The sequence below is a fragment of the Marmota marmota genome, unplaced genomic scaffold, assembly GCF_001458135.2.
Source record: "Marmota marmota marmota unplaced genomic scaffold, marMar, whole genome shotgun sequence".
Taxonomy (NCBI): domain Eukaryota; kingdom Metazoa; phylum Chordata; class Mammalia; order Rodentia; family Sciuridae; genus Marmota; species Marmota marmota.
Genome location: NW_025999968.1, coordinates 54,209,007 through 54,225,563, shown reverse-complemented (window position 1 = coordinate 54,225,563; position 16,557 = coordinate 54,209,007). Strand labels below are relative to the sequence as shown.

Below are 16,557 nucleotides of genomic sequence, written 5' to 3'. Positions count from 1 at the left end.
AGGGTGCCCCAGCGCATGGCGGCGCGCCGGGCTGCCGGAAGCGTTCTTGCTCGGGTGCGCGGGCCTGCCACTTGTTCTCCGCCTGCAGCCCGCTGCCCTGGCGCGCCTACCCAAGGCCTCCTCCCCGACGAGGGGGCGCAGGCCACGGGCTGCGGTGCGCGGCTTCGGGTCCAGCTCCATCTCTTGGCGGCTGCGTGACCTTGTGCAGGCTCCTTTTTGCGGAAAGTGGGATGTGATGCCTCTGAGTGAATTGATGCACTTAAACGGCAAAAGGGTACCTGACGCAGACAGAGCGAGGGGCTACCCCGGTATTTGTTGTGTGTGCCTGCCTGATGCAGGAGTTGTTGCCAGGGCAAGGCTAATACTTTGACTTTATCCAATATTCCTCGAATATTTGCTTAGTTTCATTTAAAGGATAGGCCGAGGTTAGCCACCGTCAGGGATGGTGAGCTTGTCCTGGAAGAGAAGATTGGGGGATCAAGGGGTCACAGCCTGTGCTCTCCTGACGTCCAGGAACACGCGCACACAGGGCTCACTTCCCCCTCCAACCACTGGTGGGAAATGCCATTTTCTCAGGCTCCACTACTTAGAGATGGAGTCCCTTGTAAAGGCTTTGTCTGCCCCCTTGCTGGTCCCATTTAAAGGGTTTGTAAGGGAAATATTTGTCAACTCTAAAGTGCTTAAACGATAATTGGCAGACATTTATTGAGAATCCACTCTTATCAGGCACCATGCTAAGGCTGTTACATGTGTCTCGTAAAATTCTCACAACAGCCATATGAAGCAAGAACTATTAACCTCATTTTAGGTGTTTGGAAATACAGGCATGCAGAGATAATGTAACCAATCCAAGGTCATACACATAACAGTAGAAACAAAATTTGGATCTAGACTAACTAAAGGCTGCGCCCATACTCTTGGGCACCACACTACATTTCCCTACACAAATGGATGAGCTGGGGTTATTCAGCGAATTAATTCCATGAGCACTTTTGTCACCTTACCCAGAGTCCTTGCCATTTTACATCTACCTCCATTCTGCACTAAAGATGAGGAGGATGCTTGAACACAAGCTTTTCTGTGACATCTGGGTTTTAATATTTTCTGTCCTTGTTCACAACCCGTGTTCTTCTGAATGAAACCGCACGGGTAATTGATTCAAATTACCTAGTTAATGTCAACTTCCTTCACTTTTAGTTTAAAGGAGCAGCGTACTTAACAGAAGGAAACAAGGAATTTCTGGACCCTCAGGATTGAGTTACAGATTATTCTAGGATAATCCCTGCTTCACCTCTTCTTCCTTTTGTTAATTACATGACCCACTTATTTGGGAATGAGAAAATATGAACCAAGCATTTATGTACCAAGCCAAAGGCCAAGGCAATACCATGAACTGACTCAACTTGGAGCATTTCCTCTTGGAAGCTCCACAGTTTTGTTTTGTTTTTTTTCCTAATGCCCAGGGGTGAGTGAGTATCTGGCTGCTGCTCTACCCCTCCCACTAACTTGACAAGTGGTATAAGGAAATAAGCCTGATTGCATAACACGTCACCACAGAGCCAGCACCCCCCAAAACTCTCCCAAGCTGTTGACCACCCACAGACTCATTATTTCTTAAGGGGAGAAACAGGGCAACTACACTGATTTTTTTCCTTCTCAACTTTGTTTGTTTTAAATAAATGGTTACTGGTGGCTTTTTTTAGTTAATAAATGCTAGTGACTTCATTTAAAAAAATTTTTTTTTCTTAAAATCTTGGGAAACGCTGCTGCAAATTTAGTATTTTACAACTAAAACTAACTTAAATTTACCAAAACAATTTTTAACTGTACTCAATATGTAGAATATAAAGCATTACTGCACTATCTAATGTAATAATAAAATAATGCCTCTACCTCTTAAGAGTTTCCAAAACATTTAATATGATGAGTGTTTAAGATATGATTAACCAGAAGTTTTGATTGATTAATTTTCAAGTAAGTTCTTTTGAGGACAAATAGGAAAGAAGATTAAGAATAGAAGTTGGGAGTCCAGTCCTATTTTTAAAAAAAAAAAAAAAAAGATAACCTTAGACTATGCCTTGGGTGAATTTAATCACCTCTACCTTCTTATATTCTATTGCTGTATAATGAGACTTGAACTTGAGTTTTCCACCTTTAATTCTCAAAGACAGCTATTTATTTTTTAACCATTTTGAGCATTCACCAGCATTCACCTGGAAGCATTCAAATGCTTTGCATGTATTAACATTCAGTTCTCACCACAAAGATAGGTATTATCAGGGCTGGGGCTATATCTCAGTGGCAGAGCACTTGCCTAGCATGTGTGAGGCACTGGGTTGGATCCTTAGCACCACATAAAAATAAACAAATAAAATAAAGGCAAGCTCTTCATATACAACTACCAAAAAAATTTTTTTTAAAGATAGGTATTATCAATTCTCTCACTTTACACAAAAGGAAAGTGAGACTTAATAGACCTCAGCAACTTGCCCCAAATCGTACAGAACTCTGGACCTGCACAGTTAGCCCCAATACCACACAGCATCTCAATGTTTACTAGCCAGCAACAACTAAGCAACTATCAGTCAATCAACAGTCTTTTATTGAGGCCCTACTATATCTTCCCCTTCCTATGTAATTGCAGGATCCCACCCCCAGCACCCATATTCTCCTTGGGCACAGGCTTCTTGCTCCTGCCCTCAAGCTATATAGGTCTCCTGTCACTAGGAGGAAAAAAGCCTTATCTTAATCCTGTCACCCTCTCAGTTTATCATTCTTCTTTCTTCTAGTCACATTTCTCCAAGAGTGTCAGACCCCACTGCATCTCCTCCCCACCTTTGCAAACTGTTCACCTGCGCCATCACCAGTGGTCTTCTATTCCCTCATTGAGTAGCTGTTTCTCAGGCCTCATTGTCAGGGGCCCCTCTGTAATCTCAGTGGTCTCTTCTTTACTGCCTATAACTCTGCACTGTGCTTTTGGGGTTTTCCTTTACATCTTTGGTCCCTTTTCTTGATTCCTTCCTGCCCCTCCATGTGACTGTTCTCCAAAGCAAGGAAGAATTCCAATAGCAAGGATTTAAGACAGGACCTGCACCTAACCTGCTTTCCTGTTATTCAAGGGCATTGGAGTTTGGCTCTGAACAACACTCAGTTGATCTTTTCTGCCAGGATCCCAGTGTACTAAAACAGTGTAGGTGGGCAGTAGAAAGTGAATAAAATGAGGGATCTCCTTGTCTGTAGATAAGGAATCTGATAAGGAAACAAGGTAAATTATTTATTCTAAGACATAGAACCCTGGGCTTGTTTAACTCAAGGAGGAAAAAAGAAATTAAAAAAAAAAAAAAACTTTTTTTTTTTACCAAATTATTCTTCCTATCCTACGCTCTGTGCTCTGGTGTTAGTTTTTCTATTGCTGTTGGATTAATTCTCAGAGAAATGCCATCCTTCTGAATTTCGAAAATTGAGTTCAAATTATCACTGGGAAGAGATAAGACAGAAAACATTGTGCTCATGTAGCCTGTCTCTAAATACACCCCTCAGAGACTGAAGGAATATGAGTATTTTCAGCTAATGGAGAAGTGATCCCACAGTAGAATCAAGTCAGATTCTAAACTGTCACAATCACTACCTATAGTCTTCGTATAATCTACCCATAATCTTCCCCCTGATAAAAAGGGAGCCTCCATTTGTGGCATAGTTCAGGGCCTGTCCTGGATCTCCCTTCACAGAGACCTGAGATTGTTCCATAGCTAACTGCTCTTGGGACCTGGACCTCATAAAACCCTGATTCTCTGCGTGGCTGCTCAGTGTGTACCTGTTTCTCAGTCGATCGCCCAAACTAAGTCACAGCATTTCAAACTTATTTACAACTGTTCTATCAGTGAACCCACTGGTCACTCCTAAACCGCTACACACCCCTCAACCACCTCCAGACCCTTTCAGCCATGTCCATTTACTTGCCTTTGACTCATCTTTTCTTCTCAGTAAGCCTCTAGGTACTACCTAGACTAATTTTTACCTAACTTAAATTGCCTGTACTATTGGTCCTGTTCCTTGCAGAATGAAATATTGTGTGGAACATGGTTCAGGCATTTGGGGAGCTCTTCAAGCTTTAATCCACCAATTTCCAAATTATTTATTAAACTTTGATCAACTTAGTTTGCTTTTTTGTGGGGGAAAAAGGGATTCAAATTCAGGCTCCACTTTTAAGAAAAAAGGAAAACCAAAAATCTCTGCAATATAATTTTCCTTTCTGTCTTACCTCTCCCTGCATTGTATACACATACAATGTGTGTGTGTGTGGGGGGTTATGTTTGTGGGAGACACACATTTACCATCATTTTAAAGAAAGAGATACTGTGTTTGTGTGTGTATATTAACTCTATGACTTTAAAAGACAAAATACATCCTGCATCTCCACTTGCTGAAGAGTTGGTTTTTCTTCCAATAGTGTTGTGAAGTGTCCCCCAACAGCTTGTCACGGGCCCACAAGGGTTCTTGATGTTAAACGTCAATAACATTAGAGGTATGAGACCGCTTTATGTTCTTTCCTCACCAGTGCTAAATACAGAAGAACGCACGTGGAAGCCTTTTGGATTTTTTAAAAAGGAACAAAGGCCTGAGAAGGTTGCCAGCAAATAAAACAACATCTGCAGGGTCTCCAGGAGGCGGAGCTTCCTGGGCCAGGAGCTGAACAAAGGAGCTGGAGAGGACCTGGCAAAATAAGCTGTGGAGCATGTCACTGGGGTGAAGCCAGAAAGGTGCGCCTGGGCCTGGCCTGCTGGGCACAAAGGGGTTTTAAGGCTGGAGGTGAAAGGACAGAGGGGATCAGGCCGGGAAGAGATTCTAAGGGGGCCTTCTATATGTAGAATGAGAAAGAAGCTCAGCGGGTGCTGAGGCAGGCCAGAGGGATGGGCCCGGTGGGGGTTGAAGGAGGGAGTTTGGGGAGACAGAATCTGAAGGACTTGGTGACGGATTGCATGTTTCAGGAACGACTCACAGAACAAGTGTCAAACATGGTGCTGAGGTTTTTTTTCTCAAGGAACGTTCTGAACCAACTTTTGGTTCAGGCCACACACACACTTCCTCAGCTCCTAATTCTTGACTAAAGGTAAATTATATTTTCTTATATTACAATTCAATTCATTTACTCTCCGGGTGTTTTACCTTAATAAATCTTCATAGTAAGGTTGTAATTTGATGCACTGGGGTGATATCTTTTATTGCTTTAAACAGTCTCTCTTCAGGGCTTTAACCAAGACAAGAAGGGGGATAGTCCTGTCGCCTGTACTAGGTCTGCCATCTAAATGGTCCCCAAGGAATGTTGATAGATGGGTGTCATGACCACCAGTCAACACTTCCTGGTAAGAAGGTCAATGTACAAGAATTGTCACAAAGTCCATTGCTGTGTGAGCATCATCCCACCCCCTGGTGCTGGGACTTGCTGGGACTGATAGGACTTCCCCTGTTGTCCAACAGGGGAGAAGGCCTTCATGATCAGAGAGCGTTAACAGAGACTTAGTAAGAGGAGCAAGTCCTGTAGGCACCAAATTATACCCAATAGTTCTGCAGTATACATTGGCTCAGAGTCAAGTTTGCCTGGATAAAACAATCCTGCTCCTGCTCTGAACTTCTTTGGACTTTCCTTTCACTAAGGAACAAGACAACAGAAAGGTAAGAATGTGAATTCCAACAGAGAAACTCAGGAAGTTAATAACCATTTGCAGTGGAGAAGATGTCTCACAGTAGGCAAAACCCCTCAAAAGCAGGTCTGAGGGAATATTTTGTAGTTAAGAATATATCAGGCCAGTATATAATATTTCAATAGCATATAGCATATGTATTTCAAGTTGCTCATATTTTAAAAAATAAATCTAACAGCAAAACAGCAGCAGCTATCTATGCTGCAAGGAAAACAAATCCCTTGGGTACAATTAAAATTACAAGATAATTGGCAGCTAGCTATCAGATGATACCTCCCACAATAAATCACCTTGAACTTTTGGCCTAGGTTTACTGAGACCTTAGAATATTCAGGAAATATCTTGGGAATTTAGCTCCCAACTTTTCACTAAGAACACTTTCAATAACCATGTTGACCAGCAGTTCCTCTATAATATTGTTGCAAATGGAACAAATTATTTTAGAGATATATAGTGTTATTATCAAATGATTCCCACAGAGGGTTAACTTTCTGCAGTAATCAGTTAGTAATACTATTAAAGTTGGCTCCAGCTGCGGGCCCACAGGTCTGTCTGGATTCAGGCAGCACCCTGGGTACGTGCCACATGCAGCAGCAACATTCTAAGACCGAGCCCTTCTGTTTCCCACTTCACTCCCACTCACCTGGTTACCATGAGGCACAGCCTCCATGCTGCGAGCAAAGGATCTTTCTGAAAATGCAAATGTGAATCAGTTTTTCCCCTGCTTAAATACTTCAGGGATTCCCCATTGCCCTCAGGGTGAAGTCCAAACTTCATGGGGTTTATAAGGCCCTTCGTTCTGTAGGAGCCCCCTGCCTGCTGCCATCTATATGGCCACTCCTCACCATGGCATTCCATCCCACACGTCCCGAGTTCTTTATGCATTTTCCCTCTGACCTTTGTCCTCTTCCTAGAGCACACACCTTCCTCTTCACCTAGCCTACTCCTAGTTTTTCCCTTTTATTATTATGATCCATGTCATACAAATATGGACTTAAACATAGAGAGTTTAAAGAATAACTATTTTGTAAAAATTCCTGAATTCTCTTCCATGCTTCTGTAGAATCACAACCTTTCCCCTACTTTTTTTCTTTGCTTTTATCATTTATATATGCATTCCTAAGCAACAGCTTGTTGTTTGAACATTGTGTGCTTTGCTTTTCTCTCCAATATTGTATTTGTGAGATTCAACCTATATATTTTCATTGTTGATACTATTCTTTTGTAAAACTAAACCACTATTTATCCATTCTACTGTGTTGTTTGTTCTGGGGTTATCCATTACAAATAACAATGCTGGGAATATCCTTGTACATGTAGACTCAAGTCTATATGTACAGATGCAAAACTTCCTCTAAAGGCCTGGGCCCAAAAATGGAATGCTACCTCCCATGGTATGCAAAAAATTCATTCAGCTTTTCTAGATAATCCCAAATAGTTTTCCAAAGTGGTGGTACTAGTTTGTATATGATGTTGCTAACTCCAAGTCTCAATTTTTACAATTGTTCAAATCAAATTTGAAGTACCAATTGTATTTCAAAAACTTTAAAAATATAAATTGGTTATCAGAAAGCCTATCCAAATGCTGAAAAGACTGTTTCAGGTATCCTCCATCTGTAATCTGTTAGCATCTGTGCTTACTCCATGTCACGCTAATCACACCTGGTTGCATATACATAACAGATGTGAAGGGAAGCTGCTCAGATCCCCAACTGTTTTCCCTCTGGACTCACTGCTCCATTATAACTAAGACCATTTGTCCCTCAGATTTCTCCCAATGACTGAGCATGATGGAGGTATGAAACCAGGTTCATTTCTATCACACACAGGACTGATCTGAGGATTATGATACCCAGAATACATAGGGAAACTCAAAACTCAACAATAGGAAAATAATCCAGTTTGCAAAGTGGGCAAAAAACCAAATTCTCAATAGACACATCGTTAAAGAAGATGGCAAGTAAGCCATCTATAGATGGTATATAAACACATGAAAAGATGTTCAGTATCATTAGTTTTAAGAACATGCAAATTATAACTATAATGAGATATTACTAAATGCTTATTAGGATGGTTGCAATTGAAATGAATCAAAAGACCAAGTGCAAGAAAGATAGTAACTGAAACAATCACATACTGCTGTTGGAAACATAAAATGATATGATAATTTTAGCAATTTCTTAAAATGTTATACTGGAATATGCCATATGAGCTAGCCATTCTACTCTGAGATATGTACAAAAGGTAAATAAATGCATGTGCCCATACAAAGAACTGCACACACATGTTCATAACAGCTTTAGTTGTAATAGTCAAAAACCATAAATGACTCAAAGGACTATCAGTGGGTGAATATGACATGCCCAAACAACAGACTAGTGCTCAGCAATTAAAGGGGTCCAACCATTGATATATTCAACAACCTGGATGCCTCTCAATAGAGCTAAGGGTGGGGGGACAGATAAAAAGAAACACATATTGAATTATTCTATTATTTATAATTCTAGAAAATGTAAACTTGTAGCAACATGAAACAAAGTATGGGAATGAAGCAGAGATATTATATAGCACACAAGGAAACTTTTGGGATGTGATGGATATATTTATTATTTTGATTGGGACAATGGTTTTATGGATATACATGTATGTCTAAACTTACCAAAATTACATATTTAAAGTAAATTTTTTTACTTTAAATATGTACAGTTTATTATGTTCCAATTATACTTCAAAAATTCTAAAAATATAAATCATTCACATTGTTATTGTTCTGTGAGGAAAGTCATTGTCTGATAATTCATGGATAAGGGATGACAATTATACCCACCTCTGGAATTTAAATCAATTAAACCAAAATAAGAACAATAACAACAAAGAGTCCTGATTTTATTTCTTGTACTTTAGGGGTCTTGTTAAGGAAGTCAGATTGTAGGCCAACATGGTAAAGATTTGGGCCTACTTTTTCTTCTATTAGACACAGAGTTTCTAGTCTAGTGCCTAAGTCTTTGATTCACTTTGAGTTGATTTTTGTGCAAGGTGAGAGATAGAGGTTTAATTTCATTTTGCTACATATGGATTTCCAGTTTTGCCAGCACCATTTGTTGAATAGGCTATCTTTTCTCTAGTGAATGTTTTTGGCACCTTCGTCTAGCATGAGATAACTGTATTGGTGTGAGTTTGTCTGGGTGTCTTCTATTCTGTACCATTGGTCTACATGTCTATTTTGGTGCCAATACCTTGTCATTTTTGTTACTATGGCTCTGTAGTACAGTTTAAGGTCTGGTATTGTGATGCCTCCTATTTCCCTTTTCTTGCTAAGGATTGCTTTGGCTATTCTGGGTCTCTTATTTTTCCAAATAAATTTAATGATTGCTTTTTCTATTTCTATGGAGAATGTCATTGGGATTTTAATATGAATTGCATTAAATCTGTATATTTTTGTTAATATGGCCATTAATTCTGCCTATCCAGAAGCATGGGAGATCTTTCCATTTTCTGAGGTTTTCTTCAATTTCTTTCTTTAGTGTTCTGTAGTTTTCATTATAGAGTTCTTTCACCTTCAGCCTGCGGATGTCTTTGCTCATGAGGTGAGTCTCTTGAAGACAGCATATTGTTGGGTCTTGCTTTTTAATCCATTTTGCCATTCCATGTCTTTTGATTTATAAGTTTAGGCTGTTAACATTATTTGCAGAGAACGCCTTATAGTTACCTGTCTTGATTAATATTCNGGGTTTTTTTTTTTTTTTTTTTTTTTTTTTTTTTTAAGGCTATTGTGAATGGGGTAGTTTTCCTAATTTCTCTTTCAGTGGACTCATCACTGATGTGTAGGAATGTGTTTGATTTATGGGTATTGATTTAATATCCTGCTACTTTGCTGAATTCATTTATTAGTTCCAGAAGTTTTCTGGTGGAATTTTTTGGATCTTCTAGATATAGAATCATGTCATCAGCAAATAGTGATAGTTTGAGTTCTTCTTTACCTATTTGTGTCCCTTTAATTTATTTTGTCTGTCTAATTGCTCTGGCTAGAGTTGAATAGAAGTGGTAAAAGAGGACATCTTTGTCTTGTTCCCATTTTTAGAGGGAATGCTTTCAATTTTTCTCTCTTAGAATGATGCTGGCCTTGTGGTGGGGAGGGGCAAATAAGCTTATGTAGCTTTTACAATGCTGAGGTATGTTCCTACTATCCTTAGTTTTTTCTGGTGTTTTGAACATGAAGTTGTGCCATATTTTGTCAAATCCTTTTTTTTTTAATTTATTTTTTATTCTAATTTGTTATATATGAGAGCAGAATGCATTACAATTCATATTTCACATATGCATTACAATTTATATTACACATATTTTGCATCTATTGAGATGATCATATGATTCTTGTTTTTAAGTCTATTAATATGATGAATTATGTTCATTGATTTCCATATGTTGAACCAATCCTGCATCCCTGGGATGAACCCCACTTGATCATGATGCAGTATCTTTTTAAAATGTTTTTGTATGCAACTTGCCAGAATTTTATTGAGAATTTTTGCACCTATGTTCATCAGGGATATTGGTCTGAAGTTTTCTTTTCTTGATGTGTCTTTGTCTGGTTTTGGTATCAGGGTGATATTAGCTTCATAGAATGAGTTTGAAAGGGATCCTTCCTTTTCTATTTCATGGAATACGGAGGAGTATAGGTGTCAATTCTTCTTTGAAAGTCTTGTGAACTTGACTGAGAATCCATCTGGTCCTGGGTTTTTCTTGGTTGGTAGGCTTTTGATGGTATTTTCTATTTCATTACTCGAAATTGATCTATTTAAATCATGTTTGATTTCCTCATTCAATTTGGGTAGGTCATATGTCTCTAGAAATTTGTCAATGTCTTCAATATTTTCTATTTTATCAGAGTATAAATTTTCAAAATAGTTTCTAATTATCTTCTATATTTCAGACATGTCCATTGTGATATTTCCTTCTTTATCTTATATTTTAGTAATTTGAGTTTTCTTTCTCTTTTTTTTTTTCATTAGCATGGCTTGGGGTTTATCTATTTAATTTATTTTTTCAAAGAACCAATTTTTTGTTTTGTCAATTTTTTTCAATTGTTTCATTTGTTTAGATTTTATTGATTTCAGCTCTGATTTTAATTGTTTCCTACCTTCTACTACTTTTGGTATTAATTTGTTCTTCTTTTTCTAGGGCTTTGAGAGATGTAGGCCATTTATCTGTTGATATTTTATTCTTTTAATGAATGCTCTCAATGCAATAAACTTTCCACAATTGGGGTTGTGGCTCAGTGGTAGAGTGCTTGCCTATCATGCATGAGCCTCAGCACGACATAAAAATAAAAAGCAAATAAAATAAAGGTATTGTGTTCATATACATCTAAAAATACTATGTGTGTGTGTGTGTGTGTGTGTGTGTTATAAAACTTTCCTCTTACTACTGCCTTCATAGTGTCCCAGAGATTTTGATATGTTGTATCAGTGTTCTCATTTACCTCTAAGAATTTTTTTATTTCATTCTTGATTTCTTCTACTATCCATTCATCATTCAATAGTGTATTATTTAGTCTCCATTTGTTAGAGTAGTTTCTATTTTTTATTTTATCACTGATTTCTAATTTCATCCCATTGTGATCTGATACAATGAAGGGTATTATCTCTGGGCCTTTTTTTGTGTGTGTATGTGTTTACTAAGAGTTGCTTTGTGGCATAAAATATAGTCTATTTTAGAGAAGGAGTCATGTGCTACTGAGAAGAAAGTATATTCGCTCATTGATGGATGATATATTCTATATATGTCTGTTAAGTCTAAGTTATTGATTGCGTTATTTAATTTTATTGTTTCTTTATTTAGTTTTTGTTTAGAAGATTTGTCCAGTAGTGAGAGAGGTGTATTAAAGTCACCCAGTATCATTGTGCTGTGGTCTATTTGATTCTTGAAATTGAGAAGGGTTTGTTTAATGTATACATAAATGTTCCATTGTTTGGGGCATAAATATTTACAATTGTTATGTCTTGCTGATGTATACTTACCTAAAGAAGTAAGAAATGTCCTTCTTTGTCTCTTTTGATTAACTTTAGCTTGAAGTCTACTTTTCTGAAATGAGGATGGAAACCCCTGCTTGCTTATACAATCCATATATGAGTGATATGTTTTTTCCAAATCTTTCACCTTCAGCCTGCGGATGTCTTTGCTCATGAGGTGAGTCTCTTGAAGACAGCATATTGTTGGGTCTTGCTTTTTAATCCATTTTGCCATTCCATGTCTTTTGATTTATAAGTTTAGGCTGTTAACATTATTTGCAGAGAACGCCTTATAGTTACCTGTCTTGATTAATATTCAAGTTTTAAAGTCATAATATTCAAATCCTAAGTTCTTCTGAGTCTTTTTGTTTAATGTAGAAGTCTTATAATTTTGATACCTAGTAATTTTTATATGAAAAGAAGTTTAGTCATTTTCATTTTTCTTTAATCAATGTTAAAATGACTCTTAAGTTTGATAGGATAAATCCTTCTAAATAGCCTTATTTATTTATTTATTTGGGGTGTAGATGAACAGCATGCCTTTATTTTGTTTGTTTATATTTTTATGGTGCTAAGGATTGAACCCAGTGCCCCCACATGAGCTAGGCAAGCGCTCTGCCACTGAGGTACAGCCCCAGCCCAAAATAGTATTATTTATAAACTTATTACTCAATTTCTTAAAACATTTTGAGTACATTTAAATTTAAAATATATCTGATTCTCTAAAACACTTCAAACACCTGACATTGCAAACTTAGCCTGACAAGTGAGATCTTTCTAGGTCTTTAAGCAATTATTGAAATTTAATAAATCTAGTGAGTGAAGTTTTCTTAAGATTCATGACAGATAATTGCCAACTGTTTCTCATGTGAATTCTCCCTCTTTTTTTTTCTTTTACATAAAACCCCTAGGTTTTCATTTGGTTTGTCTATCCAACAACAGATTACATTTACCAGTTTCTTTTGCAGTGGGGTATGATCATGTGACCAAGTCTTGGTTAATGGAACTTGGGCAAATATGAAGAAAGCTACAACCAGGTCATTTCCTTCAAGGTAATTGTCACAGACACTGTTCTTTCTCACTTCCCTTGGATGTGGTGGTGAGCCACCATGAACCACATTGATGGCCCCCAAGCCCACAGAGCCCACAGAGAGCCAAAGGAGAAAAGGAGCCAATTCTTTAGAAGACCTTAAGGAGAAATGTTGCTTGGCCTCCAGTTCTGACCACTCATTACTAGACTGTAACATAAGAAAAACAGAACAAAACTTTTATCATCTTTGAGCCATAGGGTTAGACTGTACCCCAGTAATACAGTCTCAGACTATCCATAAACTTAATCATATCCTCTTAAATGTTTCAAATTAAATTCAAGTCTAATGTACCAGGTTTTCTTATATGTTAGATTGCCATCAATGTTTCAACCTCTTTAAATAACACACAGATTATAATGATGATTAAACACTTACACCTAATCTTACCACAGGAATGTATCTTAGTCTGTTTTGTGCAGCTATAGCAAAATACTATAGACTGGGTAATTTATAATGAACAAAAATTTATTTCTTAAACATCCACAGGCTAGAAAGTTAAAGATCAAGGGGCCAACATTTGGTAAGGGATTTCATGCTGCATCATGCAATGGCAGAAGGGATTAGGGTTAGATCATCTGGTTTAACACTGACCTACAAACCTGGTAAATGATTCCATCTCAGTTATGATTTGCCCAAGATACTCATTCTCTGTCCAGACTGAAGTCCTGCACTTAATATTGGGGAAAATCATTCCTCCACAACAAGCATATATATGGGGTTTACTAAGTCAGTCAACTGGTGTGGTCATTCCATGTGTCCGAGACTGGTGAAACCAGAGTTTGAGACTAAATTCAACTCTCCACTTCTGTTGTTGGATGGGGTCTGTGCAAACTGCAAGCCTCTGCAGCTGAGTTTCAGTGTTATTAGCTAATCACAGCAGGGGATGCCCACCAGCGTCAACTCTGAGGGTCCCAGCCAGCCAGCAAAGGCAGATTCTTCTCCACTACTATCAAATGGTTTATTTTGAGGCTCAGTGTTGCATTTCTAAATGGTGGAGTATGCCTTCCAGTGTTGCAACAGACCCTAGAAACTCACCACCAACTTCTTTCTGGGTTCAAGAATGAAATATGGAAGGCAAGAGTGAAAGAATAGGATTTATTCAAATGTGAAGAACAGTAACAGAACTCTTGCAAGGGCAAGAAGGGACCCCAAGGTTGTACTAGTCTAGGAGTTTGTGTGGCAACTGGGTCAATGCTATTGGTCCGAGTTTATGCTAATCAGGGTTTGGGAAAGTACTTGCTATTATTTAATCCTTGAGTCTGAACTCCCATTCAGGCCTGCCCCACTTCATTTTCTTCATGATGATAGGTAAGCAGGAGGCTGAGGACATCAGATGGTGGATGTGTGGGTTCTGGGCTGCTGCACTATATAGAGCGGGTGTCCACATCAGGCCAGGTCTGGCCCACCACAGGGTAGCTGAGTAGCACACCCTGGCTTGCCTCCACCCTGGTTGACTGTGCCTCGGCCTACACCCAGCATAAGAGGCTCCATGTGCCACCTGCTGCCTATGTTCCAGCCTGCTGGGGGCCAGCACTCTGCATCTCTGGGACAAGGGCTGGCTTCACTGGGACATGGTGGTGACCAAACCCACATATGTGTCTGTCTCTGGAAGAAAAAAATGAAGTGGCTAAATTAGCTAGGCTTGGTAATAGGAAGGAAATAAGGAAGGAAAGATATGTTAGTCAGCTTTGTGTTACCATAACAAAATACCTGAGATTATCAACTTAAAAAGAGGAAAGGTCTATTTTGACTCACAGTTTTAGAGATTTTGATCCATGGTCAATTTGCCCTGTTGCTTTTGGCCTGTGGAGAGACAACGCATCATGGTGGAGTGTGTATCAAAGCAAAACTGCTTACTTCATGGGCTGGGAAGTAAAGCAGAGAAAGAGGAAGAGATGAGAGCCCCCACAGTTCCCTCAAGGGCATGTCTCCAGTGATCCGGAGACCTGCCAATAGGCCCCATCTCTTTTTTTGGTGGGGAGGGGATGCTGGAGATTGAACCTGAAGGCCCTGCCTCTTAAAGATTCCACCACCCTCCAATAAGTACCAGCCTGGAATCCAATTCTCTAATCCTTGGGCCTTTGGGGCACTATCAAAATCTCAACTGCAGCAGAGAGAAAGGTAATAACCGTGACTCTAGGGCTCCTCCCACATGTCATTGGACATATAGGAGATGATGTAAGAGGGACATCAGGTTTTTGTAAGCAGCAATGTAGGCATCTCAGGTGGGGTGTGTCATTTAGAATCAAGCTGCACTGATCCAACACCAGCTCCATGCTCTCCAGCTGTGTGACGACATCAGCCACATCACTTAGCCTCTTAGCAACTTTCCTTCCTGAAAACAAGGAGAGCAATAGCCCTAGAAAACAGAGTATTGTTAAGATGAAATAAGCTTATAAATGTAACGCATCTGAAACAGGACCTGGCTTCCCAAAATTATCCTTCAGTACACAATAGGTCAGAGCTGCCCTTGAGGTACCAGCAGAATGTCATCTCTGGGGATCTAGACTTTGGTTCCCTTCACAGTTGGGTCCTGGCCTCTGGAACAATCCTGATGCAGATAGGGTGCTCAATAAGTCTGTGGTGCCAAATGCAGGTGGGGGTTTCCTCTAGATGGTGGGCTGTGTCCCCTTGAGCTGGGGTTATTGACCTGTGAGTCTCATTTGGGAATGATACCTGAAGCCTTCAGCTAGGCTGAGTCCCCAGGGAAAGAGCAAGGAGTGTGCTTGTCACAGGACAGAAGCCGATTAGTCAAGAAGCAAGGAAATGGTAGAGAACAACATGTACTACCATGAGCCAGCTGATCAGAAAAAGGCCAGACCATCATCCTAAGAACCATCTTGACTAACAACCACAACTGAAGAGCTTATATGGGAAATTAAGGGAAAGTATTTTTAGCCACAGATGAGTGGGTGGTAGAGTGATCATTAATCCTACAGTGATCCATTCATTTGATGCACATTCTGATGTTATCTGAAGGTCACCAGATGTTCCAGGTTCTGTAGATCTAAGAGTCCTTTTTCTTGAAATAGTTGACTCTAGCAGTTAGTATTTTAATCAATTTAGGTGCAGCTTTTCTTTAAAATGCAGAATCCTGGGCAAAGGCAAAGAAAACAGAAAGCAAGTTTGCAAAGGATTAGTTAGCCCAGTAGACAGCTTCAGGGCCATGGGTACCATTTGGGACATAGGTCTCTGCCACTTCTACCCCACCTCCCCTCCCCTGGGGGTCCCTTCATCATCATCCCTCTTAGGGGTCCTGAAAAACAAACATTCTAGGAGGAACAGAAGATAGCTTGAGTTTCTCCATCCTAGAGCTGGGTGGGGAAAGGTGGCCTTCCCCTTTCCTGGGTCCACAGCTGTGCAAAAAATTGTGTTGCTGCAGTATTGGTGCTTTTCTCCTCACTAGGTGGAAAATATTTGTGTTAGTTAGCTTTCCATTGCTGTGACAAAATACCTGAGAAAAACAACTTCAAGGGAAGATTTAATTTGGCTTATGCTTTCAGAGGTTTCAGTCCATGGTCACTGGCTCTGTTGTCTCTGGGCCTGTGGCAAGGCAGAATATAATTGTTCAGCTCATGGCAGCCAGGAAGCAGATAGAGAGAGAGAGATTGAGGGGTGGGGAGGAAGGGACCTCAGACAAGATATAACTTTCCAGCGCACATCTCCCGTGACCTACTTCCTCCAACCTCTCCCTACTTCCTTCAGTTTCCACCACCTCCCAATAGTCTATTCAGCTATAGATTCCTCTAATCC

General features: G+C 39.5%; 1 long non-coding RNA gene across 1 annotated transcript; it reads left to right on the top strand.

Moving 5' to 3' along the window:
- Positions 1-4,436: 4,436 nt before the first annotated feature.
- LOC125616883 lies at positions 4,437-11,826 on the top strand. The gene is made up of 3 exons (XR_007347657.1): positions 4,437-4,760; positions 4,989-5,363; positions 11,771-11,826. It is a non-coding gene; the product is annotated as an uncharacterized LOC125616883 (long non-coding RNA).
- Positions 11,827-16,557: the final 4,731 nt, after the last annotated feature.